Genomic DNA, 23,467 nt, shown 5'->3' with positions numbered 1-23,467 from the left:
TAACTAACAATCATGCATCATTCAACTAACAAACTTCATGCATACATATTGCATATACATACACTGCTCTCATTTATTTTGAGAAGCTCATTGTATCATGCATCGCATGCATCATAAACATTGCATAGAATTCAGGTCGCCTTTTTAGGTCGTGTTACAATAAAAAGGGAATCACCTGGTTCCTTCCAAAAGGCATGTGCTTCATACTCTGAAAAAATGGCATCTACCTCGGGTGGCATCTTTAAGCCCATCTCCCGCGGAATTCTTTCCCAACAAAGGCAAATTTCAGGGCATTTCAGTGTCCAATCATCTTCCACCTTTAGAGCAAGATAGGCAGACGTGCCTATCCGATTTTTCAGGTTTAAGAAGATTGAACAGGGGCAGCTGTCATACCCCGAAATTTGCCCGATTTATTCATATCCTTTAATTCACCATGGGATCAAAATTAAGAGTCATGGGGTTTGACACTCCTATTGTCAAACCCACCCTCTTATAAAATACCCTGACTTAAAATGAGGTGAAATTAACAGGTATCTTGGGTCCAAACGTTTGGCCCATCTATCTTATTTTTTGGGGTTTTTAATCATCATAATTTATTTTTATATTTGCTCATTTTACTCAATTTACCATTTAATTTATCATTTATTATTAGAATTATTATTTTTGTAATTTTCATTTACTAACTATTATGCTAATTATTATACTATTAGGAGTATTATTATTAAAAAAGTGTTAATTACTATTAGTTATTAGTATTATTTTGTTGAAATATCAAAAATAAATAAAAAGGGCCAAAACAAGTTTGTGCACGTTCATGGAAAAGATTGGATTTCCAAAAAATCTCAATCTCTCATCAAATCTGAATCAAATCTTCCCAAACATAGGACAATCACAATTGATAGACTAGAATTTTGTTAACCTAATTCAGTGATATATAAAAAAGAGAAGCAACGCAAAACGGGAGGATTGGCCGCAAGAACCTGTGCTTAAGAACAAGGAAAAACCATGAAAATTTGGATCTTGATTTTATGTCTATGTGTATTGTTAATATAATTTGATAATGTAATCGTGTTTATGATGATGTCTCGATGCTTTATGTATAATTTAATTGAGTTTTGGCTACAGGTTAAGCATTACACCATTGTAGGGTTCATACCTCCCAAAAGAGGGATTTCAGGTTAGAGACAATTATAGAGCAAATTCGTGTGCTCATTGGATTTGGGAGATTCTGTTCGGTGGGTCGGGGCTACCAATCGGTTTTGGTTCGGTGTTGATTTGCAGGATTGGAAGGGGAGGACCTGCGGCAACGCGTACTGTAACACCCGTATAATTTTAATATTAATTTAATTGGATTATTGAATTAATAATTAGAATTATTAGGGATTTTGTGAAAATAATGGTTTATGGCATTTGGGCCATATGAGTAATTAGTAAAAGAGGGAGGGTAATTTTATAATCCTTTTTACTAAATTATTATATTATTTTCATAAACATTTGGAACTGGGAAGGAAGAAAGAACGTGAAAGAACGAAGGCTGAGAACACGAGGAACTGAAGGAGATCTGTAGAGGGAGAGACCAAAGATCAAGAATTCTTATCTGAGGTAAGGGGGGGACTCTCCGTTTAATCTCTATTATCGTGTTATGAGTAGTAGTGTGGATTAGGAATATTATTTGGTTGATTGATTCCAAATTCTGAAACATTCATCTGTGTTCATCATTTGGGTTTGAACTGTAATCCCTAATAACTGATAGATTAGGATACGATGAATAGAATTGGTTAGAGAATCATATGCTATTGTTTGTGGATGAATTCGTACACTGTTAGATGCATTTTTCTGGTTTTTGGACTCAATTTCGTAGACTGGTATGAGTGGGAACGAATGGGTTTTTGGACTGTGTCGAATTCTGCAGGTTACTGGGCATTTCTGGCATTTCGCGTATGAAACAGTGCCATACGCGTATAGAATGAGGCTGATACGCGTATGGGGGACACTCCCAAGGGGCTATACGCGTATGATACGCAGTTGCCCTGTCCCAAGAGCCATGTGCTGGTGTTTTGCGTATGAGAGCGTATGGGGATGCTCATACGCGTATGGAATTTTGGAAGGAGGAAAATGATTCTGGTGATACGCGTATGGTGAGGCTGATACGCGTATGAGTTGGTTCTAGGCCATTTTGAATTCTGGTGAAACGCGTATGATACGCGTATGAGGCAAGGTGATACGCGTATGGACGCGTATGGATCATATGATACGCGTATGGCGTGCTGTGTGTGAAATTTCTGTTTTGTGATTGTTCTGGAAAGTTCGATGATGTGTAACTTTCGGTTGGTATACCTGTTTGTGTACTGTTTCGTACTGTGTAAACCTTGTGATGTGATTCTGTGGTTACTGATGATTGATTATGTTGAATGATGTGATATATATATGAACATGCTTGTTATTGATGATGATGATGATGAAATGAGTATAGTTGATGCTACTCATAGATTGGTAATGATGAAAGTATGTTATATATATGTTACATGCATTCATAAACATGAGTTGAATCCTATATGATGAGAGGATTCATCGAGGGGCAGAATTCCCATTGTGTGGAATTGGTGCTGGCAGGACCGTTTCTGAATTGATGATAGATCGGTCGGTGGATGATTCCACTGGTGATGATTGGTACCACATGCATAGTGTCAGTTTCATACATGTGCATGATTTGTTATAGCATGATTATATATGTTGTGTGTTGATTACCTGTTTATCTGTGGATATATGAATGGAGACTGTCTGAATATGAAACGATTGGGTGAATAATATAACTATGACATGTTATTATTTGTGATGTGATAACATTGGTTAACTGTGATGAGACTCACCCTTACTTGTTGTCATTTTCAGATTGAGGATAGCGGCGCGACTTGGTGAGGACTAGCTCATAAGTCGGTTGTTAGTTATAGTGTCGGTGTCATGCTCTGGTAGATGTAACACTGGGAACACGTTTGTCTTTGAGTTGGTTATAACTCTATTTGGTTGTTGATTGAGTCAGATACATTATGAGGAATGTTGACTCTGTGTGTTTTCAATTCCGCTGTGTAGAACATTATTTATTTAATGAGTTATAAATTCAGTTGTTTTCAGTGAATGCATGACTATACTGACGTGGTGTTTTTATTATTTATGAATTGTGATGTCCCTTGCATGCTTACTCTGATTTATTAATTATTAATTACCGCGGGTTATTAGAGGAGTGTTACAATAGTGGTATCAGAGCATAGTCGGTCGTTGTGACCAGAGTCTTGTGTCAGTCCTTTTGTGTATGCGACCAATACGAGTTATTGTCGATACTTTTGTTCTGACTGGGTTATTTGTGATTAAGCAGAACAATGGCTGGAAGAGGAGGAAGAAACGATGATGCTCTCGCAGAGGCTCTGGGTATGATTGCTGGTGTGCTTGGAGGAGGGACTGTAGGAGCAGGGATCGGTGCTGATAGGCAACTGGGGAATTTTCAGAGGAACAATCCTCCAATGTTCAAAGGCACGCATGATCCAGAGGGTGCTTAGAAATGGCTCAAGGAGGTCGAGAGGATTTTCCGAGTCATTGACTGCGCTGAGAACCTTAAGGTGAGGTTTGGCACTCACATGTTATCTGAGGAAGCTGATGACTGGTGGTTGTCAACTAAAGCTGAGCTAGATGCTGGTAATACAGCAATTACCTGGGCTGTATTCAGGAGGGAATTTCTGAGGAGGTATTTTCCTGAGGATGTCAGGGGAAGAAAGGAAGTTGAATTTCTGGCACTGGTTCAAGGCAATATGTCAGTACCGGAGTATGCTGCCAAGTTTGTGGAACTGGCAAGGTACTATGTGCACTACAATGATGATGAAGCCAGTGAGTTCTCGAAATGTGTCAAATTTGAGAATGGTCTTCGTGATGAGATCAAGCAGGGTATCAGGTACCAGAGGATCCGGAGGTTTGTTGACCTGGTAGATTGTAGCAGGATTTTTGAGGAAGATAGCATCAAGCTGAAGTCATCTCACTCTCGCGAGTTGGTTGACAGAAAGGGTAAGAGGCCTATGGATAGAGGTAAGCCATATGGTAGAGGTAAACCTGTTGATTGGAAGAAACCCAGTGGGGGAGATTCCAGTGCTCGTATCAGGTGTTACAATTGTGGTGAGATGGGACATCGTAGGAATGAATGCAAGGTTGATCAGAGGAAGTGTTACAAGTGTGACCAAGTGGGTCATATTGCTGCTGACTGCAAGAAAAGGATTGTGACTTGTTTCAACTGTGGAGAAGAAGGTCACATCAGTCCTAATTGTCCTAAGCCAAAGAAGAACCAGTCAGGAGGAAAGGTTTTTGCTTTGACCGGGTCAGAGACTACTCCAGAGGACAGGTTGATTAAAGGTACGTGTTTCATTCATGGCACACCTTTAGTTGCAATTATTGATACTGGAGCAACTCATTCTTTTATTTCCTTGGATTGTGCTATGAGGTTGAATCTTGAGATATCTGATATAAATGGAAGTATGGTTATTGACACTCCTGCGTCGGGTTCAGTAACTACTTCGTCTGCATGCCTGAATTGTCCGGTTGACATTTTTAGTAGAGAATTCGGGATGGACTTAGTGTGCCTTCCGTTGAAAGAACTTGATGTGATCCTGGGAATGAACTGGTTGGAGTTCAACCGTGTTCATATCAACTGTTTTACAAAGACGGTAATCTTTCCTGAAGAGGTTAGTAATGATAATCTGGAGATGACAGCTAGACAGGTGAATGAGGCTATCGGAGATGGTGCAGCAGTGTTCATGTTGTTTGCATTGATGAATGTGAAAGAGAAAGTGGCGAGAGGCGAATTGCCTGTGGTGTGTGAGTTTCCAGAAGTTTTTCCAGAAGATGTGAATGAATTACCACCGGAAAGAGAAGTGGAGTTTTCGATTGAATTGGTTCCGGGAACTAGTCCAGTGTCGATGGCACCGTACCGTATGTCACCGTCTGAATTGGCTGAACTAAAGAAGCAGTTAGAGGAATTGCTTGAGAAGAAATTTATTCGTCCTAGTGTTTCGCCGTGGGGTGCGCCGGTGTTACTAGTAAAGAAGAAAGAGGGTTCAATGAGGCTGTGTGTAGATTACAGACAATTGAACAAGGTTACTATCAAGAATCGGTATCCATTGCCGAGGATTGATGATCTGATGGATCAGTTGGTTGGAGCATGTGTATTTAGTAAGATTGATCTGAGGTCTGGGTATCATCAGATACGTGTGAATGATGACGATATTCAGAAGACTGCTTTTAGAACGAGGTATGGACATTATGAGTATTCTGTAATGCCGTTTGGGGTTACTAATGCACCTGGTGTTTTTATGGAATATATGAACAGGATTTTTCATCCTTATCTCGATAAGTTCGTGGTGGTATTTATAGATGATATTCTGGTATATTCTAAGAATGAGGAAGAACACGCAGGGCATCTCAGAACTGTGTTGGGATTGTTGAAAGAAAAGCAACTTTTTGCCAAACTGTCAAAGTGTGAATTCTGGTTGGAAGAAGTCAGTTTTCTTGGGCATGTGATTTCTAAGAATGGTATTGCTGTGGATCCTACAAAAATTGAAGCTGTGTCTCAGTGGGAAGCTCCGAAGTCAATATCAGAGATTCGTAGTTTTCTTGGTCTTGCAGGTTATTACAGAAAGTTCATTGAGGGGTTTTCAAAGTTAGCATTGCCGTTAACTAAACTGACCAGGAAGGGACAAGCCTTTATTTGGGATGCCAAGTGTGAAGAAGGATTCCAAGAGCTTAAGAGGAGATTGACTAGTGCTCCTATTTTGATTTTGCCGAATCCGACAGAATCATTTGTGGTTTATTGTGACGCATCACTGATGGGTTTAGGTGGTGTATTGATGCAGAATCAACAAGTGGTCGCTTATGCATCGAGACAACTCAAAGTGCATGAAAGGAATTATCCGACTCATGATTTAGAGTTGGCAGCCGTGGTCTTTGTTTTGAAGTTGTGGCGACACTATTTGTATGGTTCGAGATTTGAGGTGTTCAGTGATCATAAGAGCTTGAAGTATCTCTTTGATCAGAAAGAGCTGAATATGAGACAGAGAAGGTGGTTAGAATTTCTGAAGGATTACGATTTTGGTTTGAATTACCATCCGGGTAAGGCAAACGTTGTGGCTGATGCATTGAGTAGGAAGACTTTGCATATGTCTAAGTTAATGGTGAGGGAATTGGATTTGATTGAACAATTCAGAGACTTGAGTTTAGTGTGTGAAGGTACTCCTACTAGTGTTAAATTGGGTATGCTGAAGCTGACTAGTGGTATTCTTGAAGAAATCAGAGAAGGTCAGAAAGCTGATGTTGGATTGATTGATAAGTTGACTTTGATTAATCAAGGCAAGACTGGTGAATTCAGAGTCGACGAGAATGGTATACTAAGGTTTGGTGATAGAGTTTGTGTTCCTGATGTTGATGAACTCCGGAAGCGCATTTTGGAAGAAGGACACCGTAGTGGGTTGAGTATTCATCCTGGTGCTACTAAGATGTATCATGATTTGAAAAAGTTGTTTTGGTGGCCTGGAATGAAGAAGGAGATTGCTGAATTTGTGTATTCTTGTTTGACTTGCCAGAAGTCAAAGATTGAGCATCAGAAACCATCTGGGTTTATGCAATCGATGTTTATTCCTGAGTGGAAGTGGGATAGCATATCAATGGATTTTGTTTCGGGTTTGCCGAGAACTGTCAGAAATTGTGAAGCTATCTGGGTTGTGGTAGACAGGTTGACAAAGTCTGCACATTTTATACCGGTGAGAATGGATTATCCGATGGAGAAGCTAGCTCAGTTGTATATTGAGAAGATAGTTAGTCTTCATGGTATTCCTTCGAGTATTGTGTCGGACAGAGATCCGAGGTTTACATCTAAATTCTGGGAAGGTTTGCAGAAAGCTTTGGGTACCAAGCTGAGATTGAGTTCTGCTTATCATCCGCAGACTGATGGACAGACCGAGAGGACGATTCAGTCGTTAGAGGATTTGTTACGTGCTTGTGTGTTGGAAAAAGGAGGTACTTGGGATAGTTATCTGCCTTTGATTGAGTTTACCTACAACAACAGTTATCATTCGAGTATCGGTATGGCTCCGTTTGAGGCTTTGTATGGTAGGAGATGTAGGACGCCGTTGTGTTGGTACGAATCTGGTGAGAGTGCTGTGATTGGTCCTGAAATTGTACAACAGACTACAGAGAAGATTAAGATGATTCAGGAGAAAATGAAGGCTTCTCAGAGTCGTCAGAAGAGTTATCATGACAAAAGGAGGAAAACACTTGAGTTTCAAGAGGGAGATCATGTGTTTATGAGAGTTACTCCTATGACAGGGATTGGTCGGGCATTGAAGTCGAAGAAGTTGACTCCGCGTTTTATTGGACCATTCCAAATTTCTGAAAGAGTGGGAGAAGTGGCTTATCGTATCGCTTTACCGCCGATGCTTGCGAATTTGCATGATGTGTTTCATGTATCTCAGTTGAGGAAATATGTTTCAGATCCGTCCCATGTGATCCAAGTAGATGATATACAGGTGAAAGATAACTTGACGGTTGAGACTTTACCTGTGAGGATTGAGGATCGAAGGCTGAAGCAATTGCGTGGCAAGGAAATAGCTTTGGTCAGAGTGGCTTGGGGAGGACCAGCTGAAGGCAATGTTACCTGGGAGCTTGAGAGTCAGATGAAGGACTCTTATCCAGAACTTTTTCCTGAGGTATGTTTTCGAGGACGAAAACTCTTTTAGTGGGGGAGAGTTGTAACACCCGTATAATTTTAATATTAATTTAATTGGATTATTGAATTAATAATTAGAATTATTAGGGATTTTGTGAAAATAATGGTTTATGGCATTTGGGCCATATGAGTAATTAGTAAAAGAGGGAGGGTAATTTTATAATCCTTTTTACTAAATTATTATATTATTTTCATAAACATTTGGAACTGGGAAGGAAGAAAGAACGTGAAAGAACGAAGGCTGAGAACATGAGGAACTGAAGGAGATCTGTAGAGGGAGAGACCAAAGATCAAGAATTCTTATATGAGGTAAGGGGGGGACTCTCCGTTTAATCTCTATTATCGTGTTATGAGTAGTAGTGTGGATTAGGAATATTATTTGGTTGATTGATTCCAAATTCTGAAACATTCATCTGTGTTCATCATTTGGGTTTGAACTGTAATCCCTAATAACTGATAGATTAGGATACGATGAATAGAATTGGTTAGAGAATCATATGCTATTGTTTGTGGATGAATTCGTACACTGTTAGATGCATTTTTCTGGTTTTTGGACTCAATTTCGTAGACTGGTATGAGTGGGAACGAATGGGTTTTTGGACTGTGTCGAATTCTGCAGGTTACTGGGCATTTCTGGCATTTCGCGTATGAAACAGTGCCATACGCGTATAGAATGAGGCTGATACGCGTATGGGGGACACTCCCAAGGGGCTATACGCGTATGATACGCAGTTGCCCTGTCCCAAGAGCCATGTGCTGGTGTTTTGCGTATGAGAGCGTATGGGGATGCTCATACGCGTATGGAATTTTGGAAGGAGGAAAATGATTCTGGTGATACGCGTATGGTGAGGCTGATACGCGTATGAGTTGGTTCTAGGCCATTTTGAATTCTGGTGAAACGCGTATGATACGCGTATGAGGCAAGGTGATACGCGTATGGACGCGTATGGATCATATGATACGCGTATGGCGTGCTGTGTGTGAAATTTCTGTTTTGTGATTGTTCTGGAAAGTTCGATGATGTGTAACTTTCGGTTGGTATACCTGTTTGTGTACTGTTTCGTACTGTGTAAACCTTGTGATGTGATTCTGTGGTTACTGATGATTGATTATGTTGAATGATGTGATATATATATGAACATGCTTGTTATTGATGATGATGATGATGAAATGAGTATAGTTGATGCTACTCATAGATTGGTAATGATGAAAGTATGTTATATATATGTTACATGCATTCATAAACATGAGTTGAATCCTATATGATGAGAGGATTCATCGAGGGGCAGAATTCCCATTGTGTGGAATTGGTGCTGGCAGGACCGTTTCTGAATTGATGATAGATCGGTCGGTGGATGATTCCACTGGTGATGATTGGTACCACATGCATAGTGTCAGTTTCATACATGTGCATGATTTGTTATAGCATGATTATATATGTTGTGTGTTGATTACCTGTTTATCCGTGGATATATGAATGGAGACTGTCTGAATATGAAACGATTGGGTGAATAATATAACTATGACATGTTATTATTTGTGATGTGATAACATTGGTTAACTGTGATGAGACTCACCCTTACTTGTTGTCATTTTCAGATTGAGGATAGCGGCGCGACTTGGTGAGGACTAGCTCATAAGTCGGTTGTTAGTTATAGTGTCGGTGTCATGCTCTGGTAGATGTAACACTGGGAACACGTTTGTCTTTGAGTTGGTTATAACTCTATTTGGTTGTTGATTGAGTCAGATACATTATGAGGAATGTTGACTCTGTGTGTTTTCAATTCCGCTGTGTAGAACATGATTTATTTAATGAGTTATAAATTCAGTTGTTTTCAGTGAATGCATGACTATACTGACGTGGTGTTTTTATTATTTATGAATTGTGATGCCCCTTGCATGCTTACTCTGATTTATTAATTATTAATTACTGCGGGTTATTAGAGGGGTGTTACACGTACAAACCGTTGCATAATGGTTCTGCGTTTTTCCAGCGAAGAAGAAGACCAACAGCGCATGTTATTTTTATTGAATCTGCGTCTGAATTAATATATATTATTTGTTAGTTATCCATTTGACAACGTAGCGAAATTGGTTCAGTGGAGTGAGAGAGCGCTTGCTGTTATCGAGTGCAGGAGCGTGGGATCGATTCCCGCTGCCTGCAAGTTATTTTGATTATTTTCCTTCCTAAGTTTCAATCTCAGATCCGGTGCACCCATCACATGTTTGCCTACGCTGCATCTCCAATATCTACCTCACGATTTCCATCAACCCAAATCCAAAGGACCAGAATACGAGCATCCATGGTGCTCCTTCAGGAGACGTTCACAGGCAATTCACGCCCAGGTTTTGGTTTTATAAGTTTTTTATTTGTTTTTTTAATTATTTTTCTTTGTTTTTATTAGATGTTAGTTTTTTCAATTAATTTATTTAAATTAGAATTAAGTTTTAAATTAGAATTAGGAAGATAGAATTAAATCAGGATTAGGACTATAATATTTAGTTTACCGATTGTATTCCTGATTATTCGACTATTTGCCCGATTAATTAATTTATTTAATTTTAATTATAAAAAAAACCCTTATAAATATATTAAGATATTAGGGTTTGCTCCATCCCATTGGCCACGTAGCCAAAGATATTAGGATTTAATTTATTATTCGTTCCGACTAAATCTATTGGTCGCGATGGTTAATAATCGATTAATCTAATTAATCAAATCCTATAAATCAAAATACACTCTATTTTGCTAAATGGTTGTAACCAAATCATTGGTTATGATGATTAGCATACCTTTTAAAATTCGTTATTATTTGTAATCGAACCTATCGGTTATGAGGGGTAACGATGAATTAATAAATTAATAATTAAAATACTTCAATTTGCTAAAAGTGATAATCGAATCAATCGATTTAAATTGCCAGCAATCCTTTAATAATCTGTTAACTATGGTGATCGAACCTATTGATCATTGCGGTTAATGGTAACAAATTAAAATCAGGGTTGTACGCCCAAACACTTAAAACACACTAAACCACGTTGCTACAACAATTTATTTCTTCAATTCTGCGATGTTCATAACTACGATAAGGTAATTCAAAATACCTTCGAACATTCGCATTTCAAAACAATTTCAAATACACTTCATAATCAAATTCTAAGGCGTACAATCCTGTGCCCGAACTACGTAGACTCTGATCCTCCATAAGGAGGTACGTAGGCACTTGGTAACAAGGCGAGTCCCCCTTCCTCAAAATCTCAATTTTCCCCTTATTCAATTCTTTAGCTATAAAACCTTAACAGTTAGCCATAAACCTTTATCTTTAAATGTTAGCCTTTAGTAAAGGGTTGAGGGTGCCTAACACCTTCCCTCGACCTGAATATAGTATCTTACCCCGATCTCTTAACTACGTAAGGTTTCCTATTCGCGTTGGTAGAATATGTGGCGACTCTAAAAGCTAAATTTTTAGGCAGGTTGCTACAGTATGTCGCAAGTGTCTCCTACTCCGACAGTAAAATACCCGGGCAGACATTCAAACTCAACAATTACACCTTTCTCGACGATGTCATTGACGAAATTCATTATCGCCTACCTTACAGAGACAAACAAAGGATTGTGAAGCTCGAGTATCGTTCACCATCAATTGACAACGAATGAGACGTCGTTTACAATAACTTTGGGCTCAAGAACCAAGAGGATGTTTTGGCGATGTGGCGAGCGTATTTCGATTTTGTAGAGAAAATCCCGCTCGAGTTGGTAGCGACGGTACGAAGAACGGTCGAGCAAATTTTAGAGTTGTGCAAGAGTCCACTGGGCTATTGAAATATAATATTTAAATTTCCGTTGAAATCATCAATGTAATGCCAATTTTAATTTATAAAGGTTGTTTTTATCATTGCAATGTTGATTTTCTGGTTTTTTGTTTATGTGTTTCTTTAGTAAATATACATACGGAGAAATTCCGTAGATGTAACTACAAAATATTTTGACGTTGAATAAAAAAAAATGTGCGTCCGAAGATATATCTCCGAAAGTTGAGGGGTAATTTTGAAAGCGTACATGTGTTTTGGGATAAGAGTTTCTCCTTTTATTTTGGTTTCATGTTACTTGGAATACTACTTTTAAATTCCTTCATTTTAATACAGAAAATAGGATAGGGGAAACATTTTAACCCTTGAAAATTGTGTTTTGGTGTAATAGTTCTCCCACACTTGAAAAAAGAAAAGTAGGGATCTAATCCATTTCCTAAAAAGAAATAGAAAGTCCATTACTATAGTTTTGTGTGTAAATTACACATATTTTAAAGACATGTGAAACATATTTAATATTTATTTAGCTTTATGGATACAAAATTAAACTATAGTAATGTACCCTCCATTTCTTTTTAGGAAATGGAGTGGATCCGTACTCAAAAAAAATATTAGATCAAAGGAGACATTATTGGAAAAAATATTAATTTATATACTACACATTCGAAAGGGTATATCAGAAAAACAATGATATGCTTTCTTGATTGTTGCTGCTCTTATTGCAACTGCAATATATCAATCAACACTAAGTCCTCCTGGTGGAGTTTATCAAAGTGATGGTGCTGCTAATTCCCAAGGAAAAGTTACTTATGGTGCTACTAAGTTAATTTTTGAGCGAATTATGTTATCGAGTGATCCTAACGATGTTCAGGTAAAACATCTAGACTTTTACTACTCATAAGTAAAATTTGCTTAAAATATTAGAGGGGACGATATTTGGATAATTTGGTTCCTAACATTTTATAGAAAAAGATTAGTTTGCATCATTTGATGACATCTTATCATCCTATCTCACCTTAAAGTGAAAATTGCAACTTTTGAAACTTAATTTGCATATTAATCTTTGAGTTGTGATAAACAAAGAGTGTCTCCCGAACTCACCATAACTTTTCAAATAAAAATAAAGGAAATTGTAGACAACTTAAAATGTCAGCTTTCACATCTCTGTGGAAGGCTGAAGTTTTGTATAAAACCCTTGTGCATTTGGTTTGCATGTAATGCTGGAGTGGCAAAATCTTTAGCTATAACTCTTTCTTTCTTTACTATCATGTCATGGTTTATTTACTTAATCAATTACTATTGATAAAAAATAAAAGCATTTAAGAAGCATTGCTACCGACCCTAACTCCCCAAACCTATCATTCTATGGGTTTGATTATTATTGTATCGATTATGGATTATGTGGAAATAGAATCTTGTATTTTAAGTTTTTTACTTCTTGATCCTGAATTGATTTTTGACTTGTGTGATGTAATGAATTTTTTATTTGTTCATGCATTAATTGTGAAGTCTACATAGTCTTTGAGAGGCAACATATGATGAAAGAGTGCATAAAATTTAAAGAAAATAGGGTGTAAATATGTTGATATTCATAGTAAGCATTATTTATTTTACACCCAATTTTAATCAAAAAGGGTGTAAATTTGTTTGTTTGAATGTATATATGTAACAGTTTACACCTATTTTCTAATAAAAAGGGTGTAACATAGCATGTATTTATATCCTTTTTCTATTAAAAGAGGGTGTAACATTGAATTTATTTACATCTGTTTTCTATTAAAAAGGGTGTAACATAACATACATTTACACCCGTTTTCTATTAAAAAAGGGTGTAACATAAAATGTATTTACACGTTTTCTATTAAAAAAAGGTGTAACATAGTATGCATTTACACCATTTTTCTATTAAAAAAGGTGTAACATAGTATGCATTTACACCATTTTTCTATTAAAAAAGGGTGTAACATAGCATCTATTTACACTCAATTTTAAATGGGTGTAAATTTGTTAGACATTTCTCACTTGTTGAATTTACACCTTTCAATAATTGGTGTAAATTGCATAAAAAAACGGATGTAAATTAACTTTTTGTACTAGTGAATGAAGTTGCTTAAATAAGCAAGTCAATAATTATCATAATTTAATTTTCACATAAATCTCGAAATGAATTTGATTAATTCATTTTAAAATGTTAACAAAAGAGAAGAGATTCTAGATTTTCCATTAGAATCACAAAAGTCTATAAAATAAGGATTATAATAGAGTATATATACTGGATATAAAAAAAACTAAATTACCCTTACTAATATATAATATTATATAATATAATAATAAGAATAATATTATCTAATATCTTCCCTCAAACTCATGATGCATTAACAAGAAGCATCGAGAGTTTATCAATTAAGAAACAAATATTTAATGGAATGTCTCTTCATAAATAAATCAATAATCTGCAAAGAAAAAGAGAGGAACAGTAGAATAATTGTTCTATGCTGAAGATGGTAACGAGTGAAGTAAAAATCAATCAATGTGTTTGGTACGTTCATGAAATATTGAGCTATAAGCAATTTGAATTGCACTTTTGTTATCACAATACATAGGAGTTGGTTTAGAAAGAGTTCACCCATATCCAAAAGTAACCAACAAAACCAAACTATTTTAGTAGAGATGGAGGCCATAACACGATACTCAACTTCTGTAGAAGAGCGAAATATAATATCAGGTTTCTTAATTTTCCAATAAATAAGATACTCTCCAAGTGTCATACCCCAAAATTTTCCCATCATATATCAAATAATTTGGTTCAAGCACTAAGGAATAAGCTCACTTACCTATCTCCTAAGCAACAAGCCTCCAACTAGGGTTTTGCTCTTCTCCAAGTAAAATCAGTTTTTGATCCCCCAAGTGGATTTCTTGGCCTCCCATATGCCTCTAATTATCCTCATGCCAAGTTTCAAGCCCCGATTCATAAGATTGCTCATTCCACTGCTCAAATGATCAATAGTCGACTAGTTTGACCTAAATGTCAACTATGGTCAAATCACAGTCAAAACTCCTGATTTTTTGTCAACATCAATACTTAGAAGCCATATTCATCATTTTATCAAGAGTTGATCATGATTCATCAAGGAAAGCCTGGAAATCAACAAAATCTCAAGTTTCTAAATTAGGGTTTTTAAGTAGAAAGTCAACTGAACTTTGACCGATCGTAACTCTCACATGGTTCATCAGAAATGCCCAACCAACGCTTAAACTCAAGGAAATTCAATTCTCTACAACTTTGATGTTAGGCCCAAGTTCAAAAAATGCTTTATTTGAGAGATATGGATCAAGACATTATAGGTCCTCTTAAAAGTCAACCAAAAGTCATCTTTTTTCAAATGAATCATACATGAATATGTTAGACTCAATTGAGATGAAACCAAAAGGAGCTTGTAGAGGACATCTTTATCTTTCGAAAAAGTCCTGGAACACATTCATATGATCAAAACTGAGGGAGATAGGAAGTATACAAGTTGGTCCAATTTCAAAAAATGCACAAAAACCTAATTGACCAATTTTGGACTTTTAAGCTAATGGGCCTAAGTTTGGGATTTTAAATATGATTGTGATCTAATAAAGGACCCATAAAATTATTTTCATATTTTTGTACTATTTATTTGATTTATTTGGAATTTCATGCATTTAAATTCAAAATAAATTAAGTAAAAATACAAAAAATATATGAAACAAATTGCATGGATCTATTTTAATCATCAAAAAGCCCAAAAAACACCATAAGAGGTTCAAGTCACGTTGGTTGCAAGTTATGGAAAGACTTCATTCAAAATTAGAAGGAAAATATATAACTTTCAATCAAATCTCTTTCTCCAAAAAATATATGAGATCCAAGCCCAGCCTTTGACCCAATTCGTTCCATAATATATACCTAGGAGCTGAGAGCAAAAAGGGGATGAAGTCAGCAGCCACAAGCTAGGGTTTTTTTCACTCAAAATTTTTCAAATAAAGCTGGTGCCTTCGAGTCTTGGTTGGCAGCCTTTTTGAAGAGCTTCCAAGTACTCAATCGTGTTCCTGAATTATCATAGAGTAAGTATGGATCAAAATCCAGGACCAACACACTCTGAATCATGCCATACATAAACTTAGTGTTCATACTTTCTTTTAGTTATTGTACTTTTAATTCCATTGTGTTTTAATTGAAACTAACATTACTAATACATTCCTAAGGTTCATTAGAGCATGTTAGCACCATCGTTTGCAAGGTTTAAAGGCTGAATCATGAAACACCATGGCTAGGGCATGGTGAAGTTCTTCATCGTATTCACCATTTCACTGCGTTTTCAGGACAAATGGCCACCGTAAATGGATTCAGAGCACCTTAATTAAGGGGTCTGGGTGCCCTTTTATTTTGTCTAACACGTATTTTTTGAGTTTAAATCTGCACAGGAACATCCATGAGAAATCGCAGGAAAAGCCGCAGCAGAGTCCATAACAAAATTCGTAAGAAACGATGAAGAAGATGATGAACTGTGTCACAGATCCTCTGACTGCATGCGTGGCTCCTTCGCGTTTCTCCGTTGGTCGGTCAACGTTCTTCACTCTCTCTCTCTCTCTCTCTCTTTCTCATTGGATGCCATCAATGGTGGTGGGCCCAATTTGACTCATTTTGACTTACATCAATGAGGGAAGTTTTTGAATATATTATTTTTCGCTTATTTTACCTTCAACGCAAGGTTATTTTTACTGCTATATTCTGATTGTTAGATGTATGGTAATTAGGGTGTGTATGGCAAGACTAAAAGCAATCTTAGAATAACCCTAATTCAAAGATAAATACTTGAACATAACACACTCCTTTCTTCTGTTCACACACTCACCTTTAGGGTTCCCCTCTTATGCTGCCTTTCAATCAAAATAGTCAAGTCCCTTCGAGCGTAGGGATGTCTTAGCCTATGCTGCCTTCGATTGAAAAATCACCATGTCCCTCCGATTTAAAGATCATAGTCCCTTCGATGTCGCCTTCGGTATAAATGATCTTGTCCCTCGATTAAATGGTGATAGTCCCTTCGATGGCTAAGGTATTCTTACTCGTTGCCTTTATGATTATTCACATCTCATAGGACTTCCTACCCTCTTTATGGTATGGATAGCCCCTGTGAAGATTCGATGACCCTTCGATGACCCGCACATCCAATGTATAGGACTACCTACCCTTATATGGTATGGATAGTACTATCGCCCAAGGAAAGTCTTTAGAATAGGAAAGACCTTACGAACTTAGGGTAGGTAACTCTTAAGTGCTTGCTCACAACAAATCAAATGCTTTTCACACCCCGTTTTCTAAATGTTGTCTTTTTAGAAATTTTCAAAATCAAATTGTTTTTCTAAACACACACGACACATTTTCAAAAATTTCAAACAAACAAAGTGATCTAAGCAATTAAGAGCCCATGGATAACCATGGGTACAAAGGGTGCTAATACCTTCATTTTGTATAACCTACCCCCCGAACTCAATCTCTTTCAAAAAGGTCTTTCCTGTTCTTTTTGCCTTTCCTAATTGGATAAAATAAAAGTCATTGGTGACACTTGCTCACCGCAACATTTGTTTGCGAAACATTTAAAAAATTCAGTTCTCCCACCGTGTTACAGAGCTGGCGACTCTGCTGGGGATATTAAGAAAAGAGGGGTTACCTTAGAGTTTAGATCGCTTTAATACTTGCTTGTTTGATTTGTTTGCTTTACTTTAAAGGGTACTGCTTGGGTATTTTGTTGTGTAAAAGATCCTACACCCGGATCTAGTGTACCTTAGGTATATGGCATGAGACCAATGAGACTGTACGGCGTATACCGATATGGTTGATATGGTAGACATCGTTAGTGTGACACTTTGGTTTGTCCTGATGTTCCTTGGGATCCGGCCTAGGGAAACATTTGGCTGCCGCGTGGTGTCATTAAGCACTGATTTTCCCCTAGAACCCTAGTTGAACATGACTTTTGCCTATAGAAAGTAGCGAGATGGCTGGCTTTGGTTTCGACCGAAGTTGGTTGACACTCAAATCTACACTCATATGGACTGGATTTTCAGGATGTTTTCAATCGGTAATTCGATTACTGAAATGAAATAGTGCATTCGAGAAAGGTCAATGATATGAGCTCCCTAGAACCCGATCTTTATCTAGGACAGTTTGACCCAACTAAACTTTAGTGGGGAGGGTATTTACCTATGAACTTCATGCGAGCCTCTAAACCTAAGGATACTTGTGTGACTTGCTTGTGTGTGCTGCTAACCCTTTGATTTCCTTGAAGGTTTTGTTGTAGGACTTGTTCATCCTTACTATCTTACGCTTTTCCTGATGCATTGCATTCACATGACATCATGACATCATAACATAACATGTTAACTAACCCTTTCAAGGATCTTAGGAATTTAAGGGGCGCAATTTCAGGTGCCATTATCAAGGATTAAATTCTCATCAAGGGGCAAGAGGATTTATTTTCCTCTGGCCACATGTCTTCCAATTCAGGGACACATTACCTATCAAGGGGCAAGAGGATTTATTTTCCTCTAGCCAACGCAGAAGTACAAGTATCCCGAATCAGAGGCTATGACCCACTAGATATGGTGAGCTTGATTCTCATAGAAGGATGTCCAAAACAAAGGTTCTTCAGTCAAAGATGCTACAACTATATTCCAATGTCGCAAAATAAATTCCCTTAGGAGCCTTGAAAACATTGCATTTGCATTCATAACATCGCATAGCAGGTTTCTTACGAAGGGTTTCTCACCTCCTCGCTGTTTATTTCAGCATCATGAATCTCGAGCATTCATTCAAAGACCTTCAAGCCCAGAATGCCCAGTTTCAAGATCTGATCCTGAACTTGTCCAAGGGGCAAGATGAGCTGAAAGCACTTTTGACTAAGAAGGAGAAAAAAAGCCCAGAAGATCTGTGGGTGTCCTTAACATAGGAAGAAGATTCAGAGGCCCTGTTAGAAAAGCTAAAAAATTCCAGATTCCTAAGGACAGTGACAATGATCAAGATGACGATGCTAGCATCAAGACTGATGTGAAAAGTAACCACGATTCTGTCAAGCCCTCTGAGGAAGAAGGGGAGTACTACCTTGAGGACGAATATCCTGATGACAAATACAAGTTGCTAGAAGAACGTATGAAAGCCATGGAGATCCTAAAGGTACCTGGGCTGGACTTTGAAGAACTAGGACTCATCTCAGGGGTTGTCATTCTTTCGAAATTCAAAACTCTGACCTTTACTAAGTATGATGGAGTCTCTTGTCCTAAACTGCACTTGAAGTCTTATGTGAGGAAGATTCAGCCTCATACTGTAGATAAGAAGCTGTGGATCAATTTCCTTCAAGAAAGCCTATTAGGAACCCAACTGGAATGGTATTATCAACTCGAAGGTACCAACATTCATACCTGGGAAGACTTGGCTGCTGCTTTCTACAAGCAATATCAATACAACGCCGACCTTGCGCCAACCCGTATGCAATTACAAAGCATGTCTATGGGGCCTAATGAAAGCTTCAAAGAATATGCTCAGAAGTGGAGAGACATGGCAGAAAGAGTCCAACCTCCTTTGGCTGACCGAGAGTTAGTTGGCATGTTCATAAGTACACTGACTGGTCCTTTCTATAGCCATCTACATGGAAGCTCCTCATCTGGTTTCATCGACCTCATATTGACTAGGGAACGTGTTGAAAGTGGAATCCGAAGCGGAAAAATCCAGATGGCTACATCTTCAGGTGCTGTAAAAAAAGAGGAATGAATCCAACACTGTTGGGGAAGTCCTAGTCTTTAGTCAGGCGCCAACACAACAACAACAGAAAGATCAACGTAAGAAACAAGGTGGCCAACGTACTAGGAAATCCAAACCCAAAAGGCCATTTACTCCACTGCATATGCCATTTTTTCAAGCTTTGCAATGCCTACTCGATCGGAGTCTGGTAACTCTACCGCCTCCATATTCAGCTCCAGCTAACCCCACTCCCGGGTACAAGCATCATGCAAGGTGTGCCTATCATTCAAACAGTCCTGGTCATGATACAGAAGATTGTGGGCCATTGAAGCATAAAATTCAAGACTTGATTGATGAAGGGGTCATTGAATTCGGCCAGCCAAAAGAGCCTCATAAAGGCTAATACAATGGATACCTAGAAGGATGGCTTTTAGACCATTAGTTTTTACTTGCATTCGCAATTTCTTTCCCGTTTGTTTAAACGTTCAACTTATGACTGACATTAGTTGTTTTTATAATAATCATTAATGCATTTCATACGTTTGTCTTGAATTTTTTCTTGTCTTCTAATTACATTAAAAATCTATTTTTACATTTTTTTTCGTTATGATATTCAACTCTCGCTAAAGCTGTGAGCCTTTTGAGGGAGGATGACGAAAACGATACCGCTACCTCATATTAGTATGCTTTTGAACAGACTGTGCTGACGACGTACAGGAATTGTTTCAATTCCTAAACAGTGGAGATATAAGGATGTTCATCCCTAGTCAACCCCATTGAGCCTAAGGTGTGGAAGTTTTCTTTCTTATACAAATTAAAACCCTAATCATAACCTGGGGCATGGTAGTTATGCCAGTGTTTCTTTTACACAATTAGTGATAAGTTCCTGTAATCATTAAATCAGGAAGTCAATATCCATAAAAAAATGCTAAGTCAAAACCTATAAATGAGACTTAGGTAAAATTTAGACATCCCGCTTACTGTAATATCAAAATAAACAATTCAGGCAAAAGTTAGGGATAACCAAAGTCAAAAAGAGGTCACTACAAATCCTCGACAAAAAAATATTACAAGAAAAAGGAGATAGATGACTACCTTTTAAACAAACTTCTGGTTTTTTAACCGTCACCAATATCCATGTTACAAATTCCAAAGCCATTTGGAGCTTAAACGCATAGTTAACTGAGCATAGGACTGAAGAACATCACGAAGAGTGGGATGGGTAAAAATATAATTCGAGCCATTATCCTTTGTTTCTTAAAACCGCGAACCAAGCCACGTGACAACCCTTAAAAGTCCTAACTGAAGCATGAAGTCATACCCCAAAATTTGCCCACCACATTTTATACTCAAGCTCATCCAAGTCTCAACAGCTCAAGATCTAAGTGGATGCACACTCTCCTAAACAAACAACCCACAACTAGGGTTTTTGCTTATCTTCAAGAAAAATCAAGTTCTGACAATTCAAGTGGACCTCATAACCTCTCATATGCCTCAAAGGATCCTCATGCCAATTTTCGAGCTCTGATTCAAAAGATTTGCTCACTCAGTGGCCCAAACGATCAATAATCGACTGGTTGACCAAAAAGTCAAACTATGGTCAAATCACAGTCAAAGTTCCTAATTTTTTTGTCAACATTCTCACCTTGAAGTATCATTCATCATGTGATCAAGTTTTGATCATGATTCATCAAGGAAAGTTCAGAAATCAACAAAACGAAAAGTTACTAATTTAGGGTTTTGAACTAAAAGTCAACCCAACTTTGACTGATCATATCTCTCTCATAATTTATCAGAAATTCCTCAATTAAAGTTCATTCTCAGGGAAATTTGATTCTCTACAACTTTGATGTTGGGTCCAAGATCCAGAAATGCTTCCGCCTAAGAGATATGAGCCAAAACATTACAGGTCCTTCCAGGAACTCGCAAAAAGCAGTTTTTTCTCAGAAGCCATATCATAAAGATAAAACCTCCAAATGGAAAATATATTCCAAAGTGGCCTTTAGAGGACATCTTGGGATTTCCAAAAAGTCCATGAACATGTTCATATGACAAATATTGAAGGAGATATGAGGCTCAGAAGTTGGTCGATTTTCAAGAAAACACAAAACCCTAATTGCATAATTTTGTGTTTTTGGACTAATGGGCCTAAAATATGGATTCCAAACGTGTTCATGGGCTTTATGAGCATCCCTAAACTAATTACTTTATTTTTATAATATTTATTTTGTTTATTTGAATTTTAATTCATTAAAATACAAATAAATCATTATAAAATATTGAAAATTAGTTTTAATGTGAGATTTGATTAAAAAATCAAATCTAATCAATTAATAAGGGAAAATATGGATCTAATTTTGTGAAAGGCATGATTGGGAGAAGATTTGAACAAAAATAGAAATATTTGAAGAAATTTCCAATCAATCTTCTTCTCACAAATTAGTCCATTATTTCCTTAAACTTTTAACCAAATTTGGTCCTCATATATATACCTAATATCAGCAGAGAAAAAAAGGAAAGAAAAGGGACGTGAAGACTGCAAGAGAAGTAGGGTTTCATAGTTCCAAAACTTCAAGAACTAGGAGAAGCTTGCATTCAAATATTTAGCCCCTTTCAAGATCAAAGAATCATCTCAAATCATCCCTGAGGTAATATGGACTAAGAATATATCAATACTCGAGCCCTATGGTACCTATAATGAGTGCATCAATTTCACATATCCATGCATGTTTTATGAACTTTCGTATTCCATGAATCCTCACGTTTCACTCATATTTAACGATTTGTTTAAGTTTGTGGAACGATTTAGAAGGGAACAGGACCTTAATGCGTGAGAACTGGAGTGAGGAACATGACTTGCCATGGCTAGGGCACGATGAGGTTTCATCGTCGTATCCAATGTTCCAGCGAGTTTCAGGAAAAACAACCACCAACAACAGATTCGCAGATGGCCAATTAGTTAATCTGGGTTATTTGTTTCGTTGTTTAATCGTGTTTTACAGGTGTTCAAATTTCCAGAAAAAAGACAACGAAATCCGCGGGAAATTCCAAAGAGAAATCCGTAGCAGAAGTCGCAGGTGCATGCGGAGAAGAAGATGAATAGTGGACCCTCACACGCGGCGTTGTACAATTCGTTGGTCAGCCAGTCCAAATCCTTCCACTCGCGTGACAAATTCTCATTCGTTGGTCAACTGGTCTCAGTTCCTCTCTCCTTTTTCTATTGGACCATGCAAATAATCCTGGGACCCAGCGTTTGACTCTTTTAAATTTTTCATTAATTCTTTTTTTTCTTATATAAGGTTTTTCAATGTGATTATTTAATGATTAATACTGCAGCGCAATTAGCAAGAGAGGATTGTATTTGAGGCATGGGGTGTGATTTCGAATCATGCCCAAGACAAATATTTTTTATCACTTGTGTATTCTTGCAGATCCTGCGTTACATGCCTGCGCACCCCCACAATACACCCTCCTCCAGCAGCCATTGGATCTCCGTCAACCATATCAGAAGGCTTAGAAGGCACAGTCCACCATAGACTTCCCAGGATGCTCCACACCCAATCGGCGCCAGGTCATTTAATTTTTTTTATTTGCTTATGTATTTTTATTATTTGTTTTTATGTTTTTGTTTACATAACTTGTTTTTTCTCAAACCAATTTTCTTCTCTTTAATAAAACATAAAACCTTTATAATAATAAAAATAAGTTAATTAATGTTAATTTAATTTAATGATTATTTAATTAGGTTAAGTCGAATTTTGTTTTTGATAATTAAGGTTAATAATTTAGATTTTTATTAGGTAATTTCTAATTAGGTTTGATAGTTTAAAAAATCAGGTTAATTTTAGCCTTTTTAATCAAAACCATGTGACTATCAGTAATGTAAGGGTTGTCTATCAAGGTTCTTTTTAGCCATAAGGTTTTTAACCCTATTTTTTCTAAACTTATACTTTTATTCGCGATTTCTCTCTCATCCCATACTCTGTGTATGTCGCATGTCTTTAATTGTTTATTTATTTAAAGTTTGCCTTTTATTTTAATTTGTTTTTATTTGTCATTTATTTTTGCCCTATCTTCAATTGCCTTAATTTGCCCTGGTGGGCTTGTGATAATTAATTTTCATTTTCGCGCCCAATTCT

This window comes from Vicia villosa, linkage group LG5 (assembly GCF_029867415.1).
Source record: "Vicia villosa cultivar HV-30 ecotype Madison, WI linkage group LG5, Vvil1.0, whole genome shotgun sequence".
NCBI lineage: Eukaryota > Viridiplantae > Streptophyta > Magnoliopsida > Fabales > Fabaceae > Vicia > Vicia villosa.
Note: the sequence above shows the minus strand (reverse complement) of the source record.